Source organism: Condylura cristata, unplaced genomic scaffold (genome assembly GCF_000260355.1).
Source record: "Condylura cristata isolate star-nosed mole 26May11 unplaced genomic scaffold, ConCri1.0 scaffold00006, whole genome shotgun sequence".
Lineage (NCBI taxonomy): Eukaryota > Metazoa > Chordata > Mammalia > Eulipotyphla > Talpidae > Condylura > Condylura cristata.
This window is the reverse complement of record NW_004567107.1, coordinates 23,852,254-23,870,504: the sequence shown is the minus strand read 5'-3', so window position 1 is coordinate 23,870,504 and position 18,251 is coordinate 23,852,254. Positions and strand designations below refer to the sequence as shown.

General features: G+C 42.6%; 1 long non-coding RNA gene across 1 annotated transcript in view; it reads right to left on the bottom strand.

The window, feature by feature from the left end:
- Positions 1–18,251, bottom strand: part of LOC105853299 — a 238,879-nt gene that overhangs the window by 82,869 nt on the left and 137,759 nt on the right. Inside the window, exon 2 of the long non-coding RNA XR_001145134.1 lies at positions 2,380–2,568. This is a non-coding gene — a long non-coding RNA (uncharacterized LOC105853299). The remainder of the gene's footprint in view (positions 1–2,379; positions 2,569–18,251) is intronic.

Below are 18,251 nucleotides of genomic sequence, written 5' to 3'. Positions count from 1 at the left end.
CACATACTGCACAGTGTGATTTGAGCACTCGGGCCTGGTGAAGGAGGGATCAGCCGACTTTTTTTTATAAAAGGCCAGATAGTAAACACTTTCGGCTTATAGATCACGGCCTCTGTCACGTGGCTCAGTTCTGCTCTTGTAGTATAAGAGAAGCACAGCCAGTGATGTAAATGACTGACTGTGGGCTCACCCAGTTTTCCTTATAGATATTAAAATTCAATTTCATTTTTGTATACAAACACTATATTTACATATAACTTAGGTAAGCCATATATAAAAATAGTGTACATGACATCATTATGCCATAATCTATTATATAATATCCTCACATTTATAGGTTATCTAATAGCATATATGACACATAAATGTATAATTTTGTGATGAAAGAAAATAACTATAATTTTACTTTATATAATTTTACTGTATCACAATATATTGGGCTTCTTTTTCAACCATTTTAAAATGTGAAATGTGAAACCATTGCTCATGGGCTCTATACAAACAGGCAGCAGGCTGGATTTGGCTCATGACTTGTAGTTTGCCAGCCCCTGTTCCAAGACCCTATCTAGGAGAAAACCTCATGGAACAGTCAAAACAAATAGGTCCACTGGACAGGTAATAGCACTGAAGATGATTTTTAGTTGTGAAAACAAAGAACAAAGGCAGGGAATGACTTGCCCAAGGACATGCAGCCAGCTGGCTCAGATCTGCCAGACGCCAAATCCTCCAGCAGTATCTGCGCACCTGGGTCCTCCCCAGCCACGTGACCAGGCCTGCAGGGCACTGCTGCTGCCCAGGCCCTGGACGGCTGGGCCAAGGCCACATCAGCACTAACAGATAGCAAACCCAGTTCTCTGGCTTCTACAAAGAGACCCTTTATCTCCAGCCACAAAGCTGTGTATTTGTAGGATCAATTTTCCACACTCATGGAGACATTTAGCGGTACATAGACAGGGGTTGAACTCTGCCACAAACATTCTGCAAAAACTCAACTTCTGAGCCTCTCCAGTTACGGACTTTCTCGCTCATCAAGTAGGACTGCAGTCACACCTCTCTTTTTAGTTTGCTTTTGAGGAGTTCTCACTCTTAGAGGACAAGAGACCAGCAACAATCACCAAATCACCACTGTCTGAAACAGGAGCCCTTTCCACCACAGGAGCCTCAATGGTCAGGTGGAAAGAGAAACATCATAAGGGAAGTCCCAGAGTTGACTCTGCCTGCCACACATCACCTGGCCTTCCTGAGGTTCAGTTTCTCAGCTGAAAAGAACATCATCAGCTCCAGCATGAGAAATATATTTACATGTACTGTATAAACGGTAGAGTGCTACACACACACTGGTTAGCAGCTGTCATCAGGCTCGTGCAAGTTCTGGAACTGGGATCATGACTTTCTGAGCCCCATTCAAAAGGCGAAGCTCATCATCTTCTATTAAGGCAATGTTTTTGGATCCCCCACCCCCCAAGTCTGCATTTCTTTCCTGCATGAATGGGAAACTGAATTCATTATGAATTCCCCTGGCACCAGCACAAATCCAAAGTGTATGTGGTTTGAAGTGACAAATGATAGGTTGCTATTGCTGGGGTTTGAGGGGGCTGGCAGCACACAAGAGTAGGCCCCACCTTCCTCAGCACTGGCACCCACTAAATGGACGGAGGCTGCCACCCACCTGCGCTTATCCCTGGGCCTCCCCAGTGTCAGGCCTCGGCCAGCCCAGGGCCTCGGTCAGACGCACACCCCAATGTGCCTTTCTGGCCACACAGTCAGGCAGGCAAGAATTCTTTCCTTGGGTTTGATCAGTCCCTGCTCAGAGCTTAAAAAGACCCTGCCTTACCTGGTCCAACCTGTTCACTTTACTCATGGCAAAAGTGAGACTCATACAGTAAAGGTGACTGGTTCAAAGTCATAGACACCCTGGTCTTAAAATTTGGAGACTTTGGTGAAGGTTCCTATGGCAGGTGATCTTGATCAAACTGTCTTTATTGAAAGATGATTAATTCTGCTCTCAATGCAAACTAAAATTATAAAGCCTCTTCAGGTCAACCTAGTATATTCACGACGCGATGCTCACAATTAGCAGTAGGACAGGAAGGTCATTACGATCATCTGCCTTTTGTCTAAGAACAAAGTGATGCTTGGAGGAACTAAATGACTTACAAGTTTACACAGCTAATAAATGGCACCTTCTGTTTCCAAATATTGTATTTTCTCTAGCAAGTATACTGCTCAAATCCCTCAGTAATGAAGCAGAATTAAAACTTGTCTTGTAAGGTTTATAGGATACATGTGAGCATATGCAGGAACTAAACACTCAGCAGCTTATGAGAACATTTAGGTTTTCCTCCACTTTCAGAGTGTCAGGAAGCGTGAGCTGCTTACCTGGGAGGCCAGTAAAGAGTCTTATGTGACTGCAGGCATCTGGAGACTTCGGTGGAGCTGAAGTCCACTTCCAGGCTCTCTCCCAGGAGATGGCAGGCCCCAGGGCCTCACAGCTGTTGGCTGGAGGCCACCATTCCTCTGTGCAGGCTGATGTGACTGCTGACTTCTCTCAGATTAACTGAGACAGAGCTACAATGGAAAGGGAAGTCTTGCGTTATTTTTTAATTCATTGTTACTTTTATTTATGGTATTTTATCTTATTTAGAGTGACATACCACTCTACATCACTTCTGCAGTGATAACATTAGACACATGTCCTAATCCAGCCTACACTCCAGGGCTTCTCCAATATAAGGATGTGGACACTGTGAGGTGAGGACAGGAAGGCAATTTGGAGGCTGGCCTCCCTCCAAGCCCTTTGTAACTCCAAACTCTTTGCTGATGCCCACAAGAGCGTAACTTTTATTTTATTTTATTTTACTTATGCATACAGAACTGGGGTACAGGCCAGATGCACAGGTGCGGTGAGAGGATTCACCAGAGACAGAGTGGGGAGCAGAACAGGCAGATAGACAAAGTACACTGCTGAGGGGAGCAGCAGGCAGGTCAGGAGAGGTCTGCCACGCCATGTGGGTCACCTCTGGGGCGGGGATCAAACTCATGCTGAAGTGGCTTTAGCTGCTCAGTGCTGTGCTGTAACCCACTGCCCTACTAGGGAGGGCCCAAGATTGTAACTTTTATATGTCCTGTTTTATCGAGAAGGCATTAAACTTCATGAAATTCACAGCTCACAAAAAATGGCAACACCATACATTCCACCCTAATTTATAGGCTCTGGTACTTCTCAGACATTTACTAATACTTGTTGATTACATTGTATTGTGGGTTTTTTAAATTTTATAAATATATTTTTTATATCATTCTTCACTTTGCACCTTTTTTCATCTCAGTTGTCATCCCCCTGGACTTCCCACCACCACTTCACCCAGGTGCCATCACCACAGTCCCATGTGCTCTTCCCACCCCTGTTTTGATCTAGTTCCCCTCCTGTCCCATACTTTATTAATGATAATGTTGGGTAAGTCCTTCTTCTTTGTTATTGTTACAGGGCAACCCCAATGTGAAATGGGTTGGCTTGACTCTGGGTCCCCACATGTATGCTTAAGAGGGACTGAGAGTGAGAGTCAACAGCAAGTACAAAAAGGGAGAAATGAAGAAAAGACTAAGAGAGAAAGGGCCAGATAAATTGGTGAGTGTGTCCTACTAGTTCTTTGACTGAGACCCCAACAGCATGCTGGTGGCTGACAAAAAAACAAGCACCCAAAGGCCCAGATGTCTGATTTTATACCAAGCCTGACTGCTTAACTCCACCCTCAAGTCCCAGCATCCTCCCTTTGGTGATGATGACATTATGGGAGTTGTAGTCCTGGTGTCTTGGATCTCTCTTGTCTGAGGTAGGATTGGGTTCTATGGAAGCTGTTTGTGGAGTTTGTTCAGAGAGTCCTCTCCCCCGACATTATCAGTTGTAACAGCATGTGTGTTCACTGGCAAAATGTTAATATTATTAACACATATTAACTAAGATAGGTATTTAGTCTTTCAGACAATATATGATGGAAAGTAGACTTATACTCACTCCCTGCATTTCTAGATCCTCACTATGCAGCCTCCTCAGGAAGAAACAAAAACATCCACATTCCTGCCTCAAAGAAATCAGACAGACTTTTGTTGCAGAGAAGGCACCGGGTAAGAGTGGAATGCTCCAAAGATAAGCACTAGACAAATTTTTGTGTTTTAAATTGTGAGCCTGCAAGGAAAAAGATCATGGCAGCTATTTATTGAAGGATGAGAGAAAGAGAAGGACGGGAAAGTAGATCAAGATGGTGCAAATAAGGAAGGGACATTCTTTGCATGTGTGCATGCAGGTAATATATAGCACACAAAAATGTATGTAAACATGTAACATTACATTATTTGGAGATTATTTACCTATGATCACATGAGTTAGGAACATAATAATATAATAATATAATAACATAATAACAATATAATAATATAATAACATAATAGTATCAATATGCATGTGACATAATAATCTGATGGTCTGCATTTCAACGATCATTTCCATTTCCACTGGTTCCTAAACAAATACTTTCCTATTAATATACCCACTTACTGGCTCAAAGATGTTCATGTTTAAAAAAGATTTATTTATGCATACAAGAACTTGGGTATAGGCCAGAGGCATCACCAGAGACAGAGTGTGGAGCAGAACAGGCAGATTGACTGAAATACACTGCTGAGGGGAGACAGGAGAGGTCAGCTGAGCCATGTGGGTCACCTCATCGGCTAGGGATCGAACTTGTGCTGCAGTGGCTGTGAAAGCTTTATAGTGCTTCTCTTTAACCCCTTGTTTCACCAGGGAGGGCCCTAAAGATGTTCATTTTAGAGGAAGCTGGTGGCGTCTGCATTCATTAATGCAATAGGCAATTATTTGTGCCTACTCTCTTTCTGTCATGACTAGGACCAGTGACAGAGACAGACTGTGAGATCATTCAAAAGAGACCACTTAAGGTGTGACAAGGATTTAAAGTGGTTGTAAAGTATGAAAAGGGGCATCCCAGCAATGTAGAAGGAATGGTGTTCTTTGACGGTAGAGGGTGGTAATACCTGATCTGATGGGAGTGTTCTAATATTAGCTCAATTAAAAATAAACAACATTAAAAAAAATTGATACTGTCAACAGCAATAAGTGTTCCAAGGAAGGAAGTTTACCTAATAGAGAACAGAAATGTAATGGTGCATTTTCTCTTTAACTGGACAGAAGCTAAGGAATGATAGTCTATAAACTCTTCTACCCAACATTTCTGCTTCTTTCCTTCTCGATTTTTTGAATCAAACTCTTCACTTTATATTCTTTAGCTCAGTGGGAGTTGTGGTCTTCTAAAATTTTTTGAATTGGGTATGTTCATAGGCACAGCATGTCAATTAGTCCAAGCTTCAAAATATCTAAGGACAAGTTCTCACTACATTGAAAGGCCTACTTTGTATTTCAATCAGTCTAATGATTAGTCATTTCTTCATTGTCTTGAACTGAAATCTACTCTAATTTTCATTTCAAAGTCTTAATTCTATCCTCTTGGGTCATGCATGTCTTCTACACAAATATTTTTTTATTAATGGATCATAAACTCAATTTTGAAATTATATACCAGCATTATATTTAATAAAATTAGGTTAGGAGAGGGGAGGGGAGGGTAGAATGCAAAAGAATAAAAAATACCAGAGTCCATACAAACCTGTTTGAGAGAAACAGGTTTTGGTTTTCTAAGTTTTCTTTTAGCCATTTATAGACTTATGGCAATGTGTACTGGTTTGTTATACAAAATGAATTTATTATTATGGGTTGAAAAGTTTGCAAAATGAATTCCTTCAGATAGCAACTATGTCACAAAACTGTATCATCCACCTTCTGGATCAGCATCCCCTTAAATATCTCTCACCTGTCTTTATTTCTTTCCCTATATTTTGGTCTCTTTCCCCTGACTGTGCTCTCTCTTGAATGTTCCTCTTACAACAAAATACACAGAACCTGCAGCACTGGAGATAAAGGGCAGGGAGACAGACAGATTCTCTGCTTCATTGTTTGCTAAGATCTCAGAAGCCTTCAGCAGTGGTGAACAGAGGCCATTGACCTTATCACTAGAAGTTGTTTTTGAAACACAAACACTAGGATTAAAAAAATAAGCAAATGTCTTTGTAGTTGTTCACTGTTCTCATTTTTACTTCATTACATTTGCTTCTCTCTCTCTTTCTATTGTTTCTTTCCCCCCTGATCCCTTATGTTCCTGCTATGAGTGAAGCCATCCAGCATTTTTCTTTTCCTTTCTGGCTTATTTCACTAAGCCTGATCCCTCCCAACTCCAACCATGTTGCTGCAAAAGGCATGAGTTTATCGTTTTTAATTGCTGAGTAATACTCCATTGTGTATGGTATGGGGTGGAAAGGGAATGGGATAAAAACCGGGGTGGGAAGAGAGCACAGGACTATGGTGATGGCACATGGGTGAATTGGTGGTGGGAAGCCCACGGGGGCTACAACTAGATGGAAAAATATATAAAATGAAGAGTAATATAAAAAAATAAATAAATAAAAAGAGATTAAAAAAAAAAGTAATGACTATCTACTCTATCAGTGCTCAGAGTAGTGCCAGAAGATAGAGAAAGACCGAGGTCCTGAGCATGGCAGGTCCACCCATCCCTAGCTCACGGAATCTAAGAGCTATGGACTATCATTTCCACCTCATCTTACCATAAGAAAACTGAGGCTCAAAGAGACAGATAAGGATAAACTCAATATACTTAATTCTGTCCTAAAACTTTCAATCAATGGTCATCAGACAGCCTACCATGTGAGGTAGGAGTTAATGGTGGGAGCTCTCAACATGGCACTATTTTCAAGATGCTCTCACATCCCTTACACCAACCAATAATACCTGAGAACAGGTGATACTATTCCCATCTTCCAGGCGAGAATGTAGGCCCAGGGAGATGAAGCTTATTGTCCAAGACCACATAGCAGAGGGGACAGTACAGCTACCTCTGCACTGGATCTTAATTCTAAATCCAGTGCTGTTTTGGTAGGCCTCTCTGCCTAATGCTAACAGCTTTGCCCAGACTTACTGAAGCAAACCATTCATTATCTTCCCTGGTTCAGGCACAGATGAGATTCTAGGGTGCTAATGCTCTACCCCCTTTTCCAGTTATGGCCAAAATGTCCTTAGCCTTTGTGACTCTAGGATAAGATTGATTCTTTCCATAAATGGCCATCAAGTTTAGGCCAAGTTGTAAACATTATTTACATCAAGCACAGAGAGCAGCTGAATCTGTGGTCAGGGTGCCAGGGAATATATGAGAAAATCAGGCAGCCTTAATCTCTGTAGCATGTGGAAGGAAATAAAGACCACCTTGACTGATGGCTAACCAGATATTTCTGAAGAGGATTAAGTCAGTCTGCGGCAGAAATGGCTGGGGAGCCAAGGTGAAGAGAACTCATTGAGGTATGGCCTTCAAAGTTTAAACTTCTAATCTCTAAGGACCAGAGTGACTTCGTAAGGAATTCAAGAAGAACGCAATGCAGTCAACATATAATAGGATCCTAAAATCCTAAGCATATTTTCCAAAGGCCAGAAAAAGGAAAGATATATACGAGTGCCCGCTGTGGGATGGCTGAAGTCTCAGGCAGACTATGCCATGACACATTGATAACTCGGGGCTACAAAGGTATTATGGGACTGATGACATTTGCAGGCGTTGACACCCACCCAAATTCATCCTCTAAACGGGGAGCTTAATAGAAGCAAGCAGCTAAACATATCCGTGCATTCACTCAAACTAGCAGACTGGCAAAGGTAAGTCCAGAAATAAATGGAGTTTAATCTCTGAGTTTAACCTTAAATACTCTTATTGGATTTTTGAGGTGATTCTCCAGCACACCCCTCCACACACACACACTATCTTTCTTCTGTTAGGTAGGGGTTGGTCTTTTGATAATAAGCTTGACTAGCATTCGCAAAATACAAAAAGTGAACTTGCAGATGGACTTCTCAAAGTGCCATCCAAACATGAGGGAAACAAGAAATGCAAAAGTCAAAGGCGAGTGGGAGGTTTTATTCTCCCCCAAGTCTCTGGGGAGTCCAATTCATTCAACATGCTCACATTCTGGTTTCATTTCCATTTTCTATAATAAGAGATGAAGATGTAATATGTCAATGTTGATGTATCAGAGAGATGATGAATTCCAGGCTAAAACACGGCGACATCTGCTTGGAAACGAGATGGAAGAAATTAAGATGCTTACCATGATTATTTTCCTCCTGAGCAAATTTATAGTATCTTTGGTCTCAAGGGCAGAAATTCCAGACAGATTAGCTTTTCATCTCCTAGGTAACTCTCTGAACTGCATAGCTATAGAAATTCATTGCTTTAACACTGGGTGTCCTTATTAGGGAAATATCTTAAATTCTGTGCCAACAAAGAAACTCATTGACTACTAAGCAATAGTCATGAAAATATTTATGACATGGATTACAAACAGGTGCTCCAAATAGAACAAAAGCTGGGGTTATTCACCACTCGGACTGAATGGGAAAAAAATTATTTACACCTAGCACAGTACATTTTATGCTTTTAGTAAATATTTTTTCTGGGTGACGTGTCCTTATATTCTAAGGATGGCAAATTTGCTGAAGGGACTTGGCAAATGTAAATAGGGTTATATAAATAATAGGTGCTAAAGCTATAGAATTGTCTATGCTCTATTCATTCATAAATTATTCAACAAAGCTGCTTCTAGTCCCTCCTACATGCCTATACCACATGCAAACGTAAATACAATATGACCTTTGCCTCGTTAAAATTTGCTTCATTTATGCTTCACAAATGTCCGAGGAAGCTGTGAGGACACAAGCATGTCCATTTCACAGATGAGGACACTGAGGCAGGGTGTGGTCACCCACCGGGAAATGTCAAACAACTCATTAGTGTTTCTTCTGTCCACTTCCTTACATGCTGCCATGATTGAGACCAGAGCTGACGGGGTTTGTCTGACCCACGGGTCTACGTGTCTCAGGATATCAAAGTGACTTTGACCCAATATTATCATCCTGGTGCATTCCATCATTTTTCTTCCAGATGTTTAGCACTCTGTATACACAGCTGTGGTCTCCATCAGGACTAAGTGGTACTTTACAGGAATGACTGAGGTACTCATTGAAAAATTATTCTCTTCAAAAAGTGTTCTGAAATGATCCAATGGGGGAAAGGGGTTTGAGCCTTTTTGAAACAGCTTTTTTCAGAACTTTAGCGAAGGAGTTGTAAAATGTTCCCAAAAATACTGCTTGGCATGAAAACCTCTTTCAATGCAAATGAACCATTGATAAAAAGGAATTTGTTAAGAGAGACAGGAGTTGGGGTGGGGGGCGGTGAAGCTCATTAGCCATTTGGTTGCCAAGGAAGCAGAGCTACAAGAGCATCCTGGATTGGACAGGAAGGCTGGGGTGGAGCTAAGCACCTGGCCACGTGGGAGAATAAAGGACAAAGAGTTCATTTTGCATCTATCTTAGGTATTAGTGACTTTTTTTTTATATATACTGATGGAAGTAATATGTGGCCATTGGAAAACACCCATGATGGAATGAATATAATCCAATAAAATGGAAATAATTTTGGGGTAAGAAAACCTAGGTCTGAGGATACCTTCACCTCTTAGTTGTGTGTTCTTGGACTTCCCAGAACTTCCATTTCCTCATCTTAAAATGAAGATAATAATACCTACTGTGAAGCATCAATATGATGGATTTGAAAGTGTTTTATTATATTGTAAAACAGTATGTGAATCCAAGTTTTCTTTTTCCTTCTCTATTGACATAAAATATGCAATTCCAAACATCTCTATGTTCACATTCACCGCTAATGCCATCTACCTTGTTGCGACCCTAGCCTTCCTCCCACTAGCTCTGAATCTTTCCTAAGAATTCAGAAAGTCGATTCTGTAGGTGCTCCCCATGGCTTCAGCATGTGATAAAGACTGACAACGTTTTCCATGTCCCTAATCAGAAAAGCAAGTCCTTTGGTTAGTCTTCCAAGCACTCACACACACATACACAAGTGGTAACATAGTGATTAATTCTGATATCTGACAGCTATCTTGAACTTGACTCAATTTCTAAGCTCTCTAGCCTTTTCCTGCACCAGTTGCTCTCTTGTGTCAGTAAACAGCAACTCTATTCACTCATTTGATTGGCTCAGAGCAAGAATGGGAGTCATATTGGATATTCTATTCCATCCAGTCCCACTAATATCTAATCCATTCCTCAGACTGTCACTTCTACCTTCAAAACACATCATGACCACGAGCACATTCCCTCCTCCACCAGTGTCACCTACTCCAACCCACAGCACACACTGTCTGGAATACTATTGAGGAGTCTTCAGTGTCTTCTCCTTTGCAACCTATTCTCCCTGCAGCAACCTGAGCTACCCACCCTTTAAAGAGAAAAGATATAAAAAAGATCAATCACAAGACTGCCAATAGTTTGTGCCATTCAGAACAAATGCCAAAGTTAACCACACTCTATAAGATCCAGTTGAGCTGATCTGTCTTTCCTTCACCTTTCAATTTCATTTTCTTCCACCTCATTTTACTCCAGCCACCTTGGTGCTCGAACCCAAACATTACCCTCCTGCTTCAAGAAATGGGGACTTGTCATTCCTGCTGGTGTAACATCCTTTTACATGTTATACCAGAAGCCCCTAGGAGGGCCTCTCCAAAGGAGACTCCAGCCTATTGGCCCAGCCAGGCATCATGGGATTCACCCACAGGAAAGGTGAACTTTAGCCTGGTTAACGATTGTGAAACTCTAGGTTTCAGTTCCTAGGAACTACTGCTTTCTCTAATTTGCTCGAAATTTTCCAGTGATGGAAGCTAGTCACCAGGAGTATGTTTGCAAATATCCTTTAAGGGGTCTCTCCTCTGGGCTAGAGACAAATAAATGTCCTGACCCCAGAAGCATTTCATGTTCTTGCTCTGAAATTGGCAGACGAGATAGGTCAATTTTGTACCAAACATGTAAGGAAGCTTTGACCCGGATGAAAGAATTCCCCTCCTGTCTTGTGAGGTATTGGAAACTGTTTTTTCTGCAGCTTCCATATCTCTCTGAGGTGAATTATACTTACTAATGATGGAATAAGTGAAAATCCTTAGCAAGACATTCAGATCTCACACAATATCAAGTCTTGTGGTTCCCTGTAACTCTCACTGTGCTTTACACAGGCGTTACCAATAATAAATGCTATTCTTCTCTCCAGAGCGTGCTGAGATAGAAAGCTATTTTCCTGAAGATTGTTTCTTTGACATTCACGCTCCAACAAGGATAGTCTCTTCTGGGTCTAATTTGACTTCTTTATGTGCCAAGAGGAAACTTTCTATCTGAAGGGCAGGCACACAGATATCTGAAGAGGTCTTTAGGAGGTACTTTATAATTTCCTTGAATATCCTAGAATGTTTGGAGAATAATGTGTATTGATTAACTGTCTCTTTCAAAATATTTAAAGTTCTCCCATGCTTTTTCACTTTTTTTAAAAGGGAATTAAAAGAGAAGGAAAAAAAGGAGATACAGACTCAATCATCCATGATTTTTCACTAAAGGGAGTGTGGTCTAAATCCCAGGACGTGTGATGGAGGGTGCCCCATGGCAGTGACAGCCAAGCAGCTATTCCTGATGAATCTGGAACTGGGCCACGCAAACAGGAGACAAGGCCATGACTCCTGAGGCCATGTCGTAATCTGACCCCAAAACTAGGGTGACTGGCAAGACAGCACAGTGACTTCAGGAGTCAAGGGTTCAGATCAGAACGCATGATCTTTAGCTGCCCGGCAGAGAGGGAAGCGGAGGCCTGACCTAGCCTGTGTTATTAAGTCTGAAAGCATGTGCTAGCCTAGGCCAGTGTTCAGTAGAGAATTCTGCTTCCAGCCTGTGGCTGGTCACAGAAACAACAAAAACCACCAATGACTAATGTTGCGACAGAAGAGCAACATGAGCAGAGTTTATTTTTCACTATTGTGTTCAACTTGCAGGGTTTCTTAGTCTCTTGTTCTTGCAGTCCAGTCTCATCAGGTCATGCCAGGGGATAGACACTGGAAGATTTAAGGACCTTTTGATGGCACCGCAAAGCCAGTGTCACAGGGTGAATTTTGTTAGTGAAAAGTGCACAGGAACTACAGACAGAAGAACAGGGCTCCATTGCTGGTTCATGCTGTGAGCTGTGTAATTTTGTACAAATCCCTTCACTTTCTGAGTCCTATTGACGCACCTAAATAACCCAAGATCTGGAGAATTCAAACCACTCTTATGGAGCAGCATTATCACCCCTACAGGTAAGGCGTATGGCAGTAGTGGGGAAAGACTGGAGACAGAGTAAGATGTCTCAGGTGACACTTCTAGTGTCTGTCTGCATCTGCTTGCCAGAGATAGCCTTGACCCTGAGGGAAAGGAGTGATCAGGTGTAGACTTTCCAGCTGTGAGAAGCCCAGCTTCAAGTGAAAGCGGAGAGGAAGGGTATGGCGTGGAGTGACTGCTGTCCAACCCAACACACAAGAATGCTTGTAGAAGCCCCGGTGGCTCCTAAGGCAAGGGAAAGGCCAGCCCCCGAATCTCTGGGGGCCCCCGCAAGTGGGTGTGCCTCACAAGTAGAACCAAGGGCCTCACATCCACCAAGGGATGAAACAAGTCTGGGATCTTCACTTTGACAATAACTGCTTTTTACATTAAAAGTGCACTGCTTTTAATAGCCAAGATAGGAAAACAAGTAAATGCCCCCCACCCAGTACAGACAGTGGATTAGGAAGATGTGGTATATACTCATGGAATACTACTCAGCAACCAAAAAAGATAAATTCATGCCATTTGCAGCAACAAGGCCGGAGCTGGAAAGGGTTACACTAAGTGAAGTCAGAAGGAGAAAGACAGCTATTGGATGGTTTCATTTACACGCAGAATCTAGGAAAACCAAACAAAGGGTGAGGGAAAGGATCAAACCTGCAAGTTGACCATAGATCTGAGGCACCCAGTAGGGCAAAGGGAAGAGGGGGAGTCAAAACAGGGAGGTAAGAGAACCAGGAACTGTAGTGATGGATCACCAGCGCTGTGCTGGTGGGAAGAAATCCGATACTGCTCTAAAATTAACAGCAATGTAAGAAAAATAAATATACCCCAAAGCACATTAAAACATTTACATTAAACTTCCTCCACCCAGCTCAGTTTCAAGTGCAAGGAAGCAAAAAATAACAGGCCCTGAAACCGTTTTCTCTTTTTTAAGGTGCCCTTTGAGGAAGTTAGAGTTATAATAAAAGAAGTAAAACAGAACTTTTGTTTTGGTCTTTCCTCCAGCTTTCCCGTAACCCTTGAGGCCAAACCCCAAAGTCAGCCCAGCCTTGCTGCAAATCCTTGACATGGCTTAGCTGTGGCCTCACCTCCTCAGGGAAGCCTTCCTGGATGCCCCAGGGCCAGGGCACCACTCTACGTTTCTGGGTACCAAAAGCAACAGCATCACTCCTTTACAGCATGCTCCCGCTGGCTGCCCGAAACTATGGTGCTCACTGGCTAAGGGCCTGTCTCCCCACATCTCTGAGCTCCACAAGGAGAGTGATCCTGTCTGTGGTGATCACTCTGAGCCCACTCTGAGCCCACTCTGAGTCTAGGTACTCCTGGATCGCAGCAGGAGGAGCTGGATAAATCTGTGTTGGCTGAATCACAGCCAGCTCACTAGTTTCTCTTTCCTCCCCAAATCACCCACCACAAAGAGCTATTCACAAAGCACTTGCAGTGTTGGTATTGTGTTGGGTGACATGGAGTCCAGGAAGTCATCTCCACCCCAAGAGGGAGGTGATACTGGCCAATGGGTGGCTGCCACGTGGCATCTTGCAGTCAGGAGACTTTGCCACGGGACACCCTGCTTTGAAGCTTGGTTTTCGCATCTGTATATTGGGAATACTAACCCCCAGAGTTGTTTTGAAATAATACATGTGAAAAATAGATGAGAGAAGTTTACATATCATGCAGCATTTTACTAAGTGATCTGGGAGGCAGGTGACTTTTCAAAGCCCTACGCAGAGTTCTCTGTCACTCTCCTTAGCCCTTCTTACCTTAAGTCACTCATGGGCCAGTGGTCCTAGAGTTTCCAGGGCCTAACTCCTCATTTTCTAAATAGGAAAATTGGGGCCCAGACAAGGGACAGGACCTATCCCCAGATTTCACATGGAGTAGGGCAGAGCCAGGACAGGGGCCTGAATCCCTGGTCCTCATCTCCCTCCCGTGTTTCCCTGGTCAGTCTCCTCTCCCCGAGATGGCTTCTTCTGCCCCTCTAGAAGCCACTCCCTACCCTAACTGTCTCCTGGTAGAATAAGGTGGCAGCTCTCATGCTTGTGAAATATAAATGTCCTACACACAGAGTTGCTAGAAAGCTGGAAATTTTTTTGTGAGTGCCGTTCTGACCCTCAAAATTGTACTGCTCCAATTTTTCATTCATGGGTCATTTTCCGGAGTACCTGGTCCTCAGCATCTCCGGTTGTTCTTGCAAAAAATAAAACTTTTCCCCATAGAAGAGGATTTAGATGCATAGTGTCATCATCATCATGTGCCTGGAGAGGAAGCATCTGGCAGATGTCAGCCCAAATCTGTGGGCAGGGAGAGAGGCCCACGGAGAAGGGCGGGTCAGGGGTGCAGCGGCAGTGACACCAGAACCCCCACTAGGAGCTCTCTCCATTGTGTTCTGTCCTGAAAGCCCTCAGCCTGGAGTACTTGGTTCTCACAGCACTCTTAATAAGGGTATGTAGTGTGGTGAGTAGTATCCCTGCAAAAGTCATGCCTACCTGGAAGCTCAGAATGTGAACCTGTTGGGAAATAGTCCTTGTTAGTGTAACAAGTTAGGGTGAGTCCATGCTGAATAAGAACGGGCCCTCCTTTCTCTACTGGTAGCCTTAGCGTAGAGTAGACAGAGGCACAGACAGGGAGAGGAACACCAGGGGTAATGGAAGCAGAGATTGCAATGATGAAGTCAAGGAACACCAAGGATTCCTGGCAACTACCAGAAGCTACAAAGTGGCAAGGAAGGACACTTTCTCGAGCCCTTAGAGAGAGTAAATGTGGTCTTGACACCCTGGCTTTGGATTCCCAGAGTTCCCGCAACACAGGCTAAGTTAGAATGTGTTTTGTCCTGCCTCTTTGATCTTTCTTCCGACAACACAAGAGCATAGGAAATCCTGTGCTGTGTCTCTAGTCTACTGGAGTGGCAACTGAGGCCAGAGATACAAGGCAAATGAGGGCGAACACTAGTGTTGAAATTCAAATCCACATCCACATAAAGTCAGGCCAGGAGAGGCCACCTCAGAGGACATGAGCACCGTCCCGAGTCCGCCCTCGCTCCCACCTGTGGCAGGGAAGGAAGGTCAGACCTGTTTTCCAGCACCATAGAGCTGGACAGGTCTTTGGCATTTGCAGCACCTTGGCCAGTCCTGGGGGTCAGTTTGTGGAGGTCAGGCTGAACTTTCTCAGACCTCACTTCCTGACTCCTGGGGACCCAAATAGACTCCAAAAATCTCAATAATCTTTGGTAAACTAGAAAAATAGTCTTGATCTAATAATACAAAATTGGGCTACATTTGAAAAGGTGGAGTGCAGTCAGCGTGTCATCTGGTCTTGAACGTGAAAATACTTCAGCGAAAGTGGTTTCTCCTAGTCACTGACTCTTGTACAGGGGGATTTATCTCAAAGTCATCTCCCTTTGAGTGCTTTGAAAATTAGATGAGATTAAAATGAGGCTGTTAAAATGAAATTAAGCAATTGTTTCAGGTGGCAAGGTTTTACTTTCTTGAGCTAGAGCCTTGACTGTCAAGTGAAAGAGTTCTAGCCACCCTGAAAACTGTAGAAGAGATCATCAGAGTACAAGCTCTGAAGAAAGATTCACTTGGCTGCTATGAGAGGCTGGGACAGGATGCCATTTGAGGAGGCTGTGGAAAAAATAATAATAATAAATAATAATAATGATGATGATAATCCAGAGAGTGCCAGCTATCAGAACACTCACAGATACTAACTACTTTATGCTTTTTTTGTCAGTAAGCGCTTCTGGTTTATACTCACTTCTAGTCTTTGTTTCAAGGATGTAAATAGAAACATTCACCTGGTTTAAATCATTAACACTTTAGGTTTTCTGTCCCTTACAATCAGTTGTAGACTTAACTAATACCAATGTTGGGGGTTTTCATTTCCTACACAACTGTATTCCCTTTGGAAGAGATAGCTGTTTTGCCGCTAGACCATTCCACAGTTTTGAAATAAGTTTCTTCTCTTTCAGAGTCCCATATATAATTTGTTTCCAAAGTTCACAGTTCTTCTCTTAAAGACAAGTTTTAGATTTGCCTTTCCAATCTGGAGTCCTTGCCAATGTTCCTGTTTGGGTAAGTATTGTGTCTACTGCTCACCTGGTGGTACTGGGCCTCTCCTCTCCCTCCTACTTGTACAAACACAGAGATGGGTGCCATGTCCTGCCCTGGGTGACAGCCTTACAAGTGCCCCCAAAATGCCCAGTGTCCCACCTAACTCTCAAGATTCTCCCAAAATCAATCTGACATTACCTCCTTTTGCCAACATGGAATTTAGTTCCAATCAGGCCCATCTTCTTGCCAAAATATCATGGTCATTCTCAGCTCCACAATTCATGCCACTGATTCTATATGGATTATTCTCTCACCCTTCATCTGGGTACTTGGCTCCACTTGGCTACTATATATATTTAACCACCTCTGTCTTTCCAGGACTTGAGTAAACCAGTAAGCTGTCTGGTAAACAGGTATGACTTAAGGCAACACAAAACAAATGACTATAAGTAGGCTCTAAGCCAGCAACTTGAAGCAGAGATCCTGGCTAATGCCTCCTTCACACCCGTTTCCTCCTCATTCTGAGATACATCATCAGTGCTGAATTGGGAGAGATTTTCCAACTGTGGCAAGAAAAAATAATGCCAAATGAGAAAGAAGCCATTTTTTAAATTCAGATAAATAACTAAAACTATGTGCTAAAAAAAAAACTCCCACACATAAATATGATTGAACTTAAATATTAAAATCTATAATCTCACACCCACTAGGACAGTAACTCTAAAAATAAATAAATAACAAGTGTGAATGAGGATGTGGAGAAAAGGGAACCCTATGCTCTGTTGGGAATGTAAAGAGACACAGCCAGTGTGTGAAAGTTCCTTGGAAAATTAAAAATAGATCTACCATATGATCCATCGATTCCACTTCTGGGTGTATAGGGTTGAAAGCAAGAAATTGAAGATTGAAAGATACATGTACACCCATGTTCATAGCAGTATTATTCACAACAGTCATGAGCTGGAAGTGCTTACTGATGAATAAACTGTGGTGTCTTCATACAGTGGAATATTATTCAGCCTTAAAAAAGGACAGACATGTTGGCACAGTGTACAACAAGGATGGGCCTTGAAGACATTATGCTAAATGAACTAAGCCCATCACAGAAAGACTTCCACTCCTATCGGGTGCCTAGAGTAAGCAAATTCATGGAGTGAAAGTAAAATGATGCTTGCTAGCGGCTGGGAGGTGGGTATATGAGGTGAGATACTTAATGGGTCCAAAGCATTAGTGTGAGAAGGTAAAAATTGGCTGCACCACAATGTGAGGGTCCTTACTATCCTGTACACTTCAAAATAGTTAAGATGGTAATTTTCATGTTCTGTGAGCAACACTTATGAACATTATAGCTAGAATCTACAGAGTTTGGTACTCAATTCTAGTGACACATTTGAATCACCTGGGGAATTATTAAAACAAACTGGTTCCTCCTTCCCTTCGTCCCTCCTCTAGAAGCATTTATCTAACTGGTTTGAATGTAGGTCTTGGATGATTCTAATGTGTAATCAGGGGGAGCACTGGTGTGGGAACTGTTGGAGGTGGGTAAGCTACTCATCTCACATATATTTCATAGACACAGAAACTTAAAAGAAATGTATGCGGGGAGAAGGACTTTGGGCTTTGGACTGGATTATCTAAAGTTGATTCCCTGCTACTACTTCTCAGTGCCTGACCAAGTGGTCTGTCCACCCTGACACCTGGCACACTGTCAGCAGAGATTTTGCTAAACAAACAAATAACACAGCTCTGTGGGGGTATATAGATAGGCTGTCACATTATCCCAAGAATTAGCTCCTAGAAGCAATAAAGGAAAAGTCCTAAAATAGTTCTTGGTACACAGCTAGCATGTAATAAACTACAAATATTTTGGGAAGACC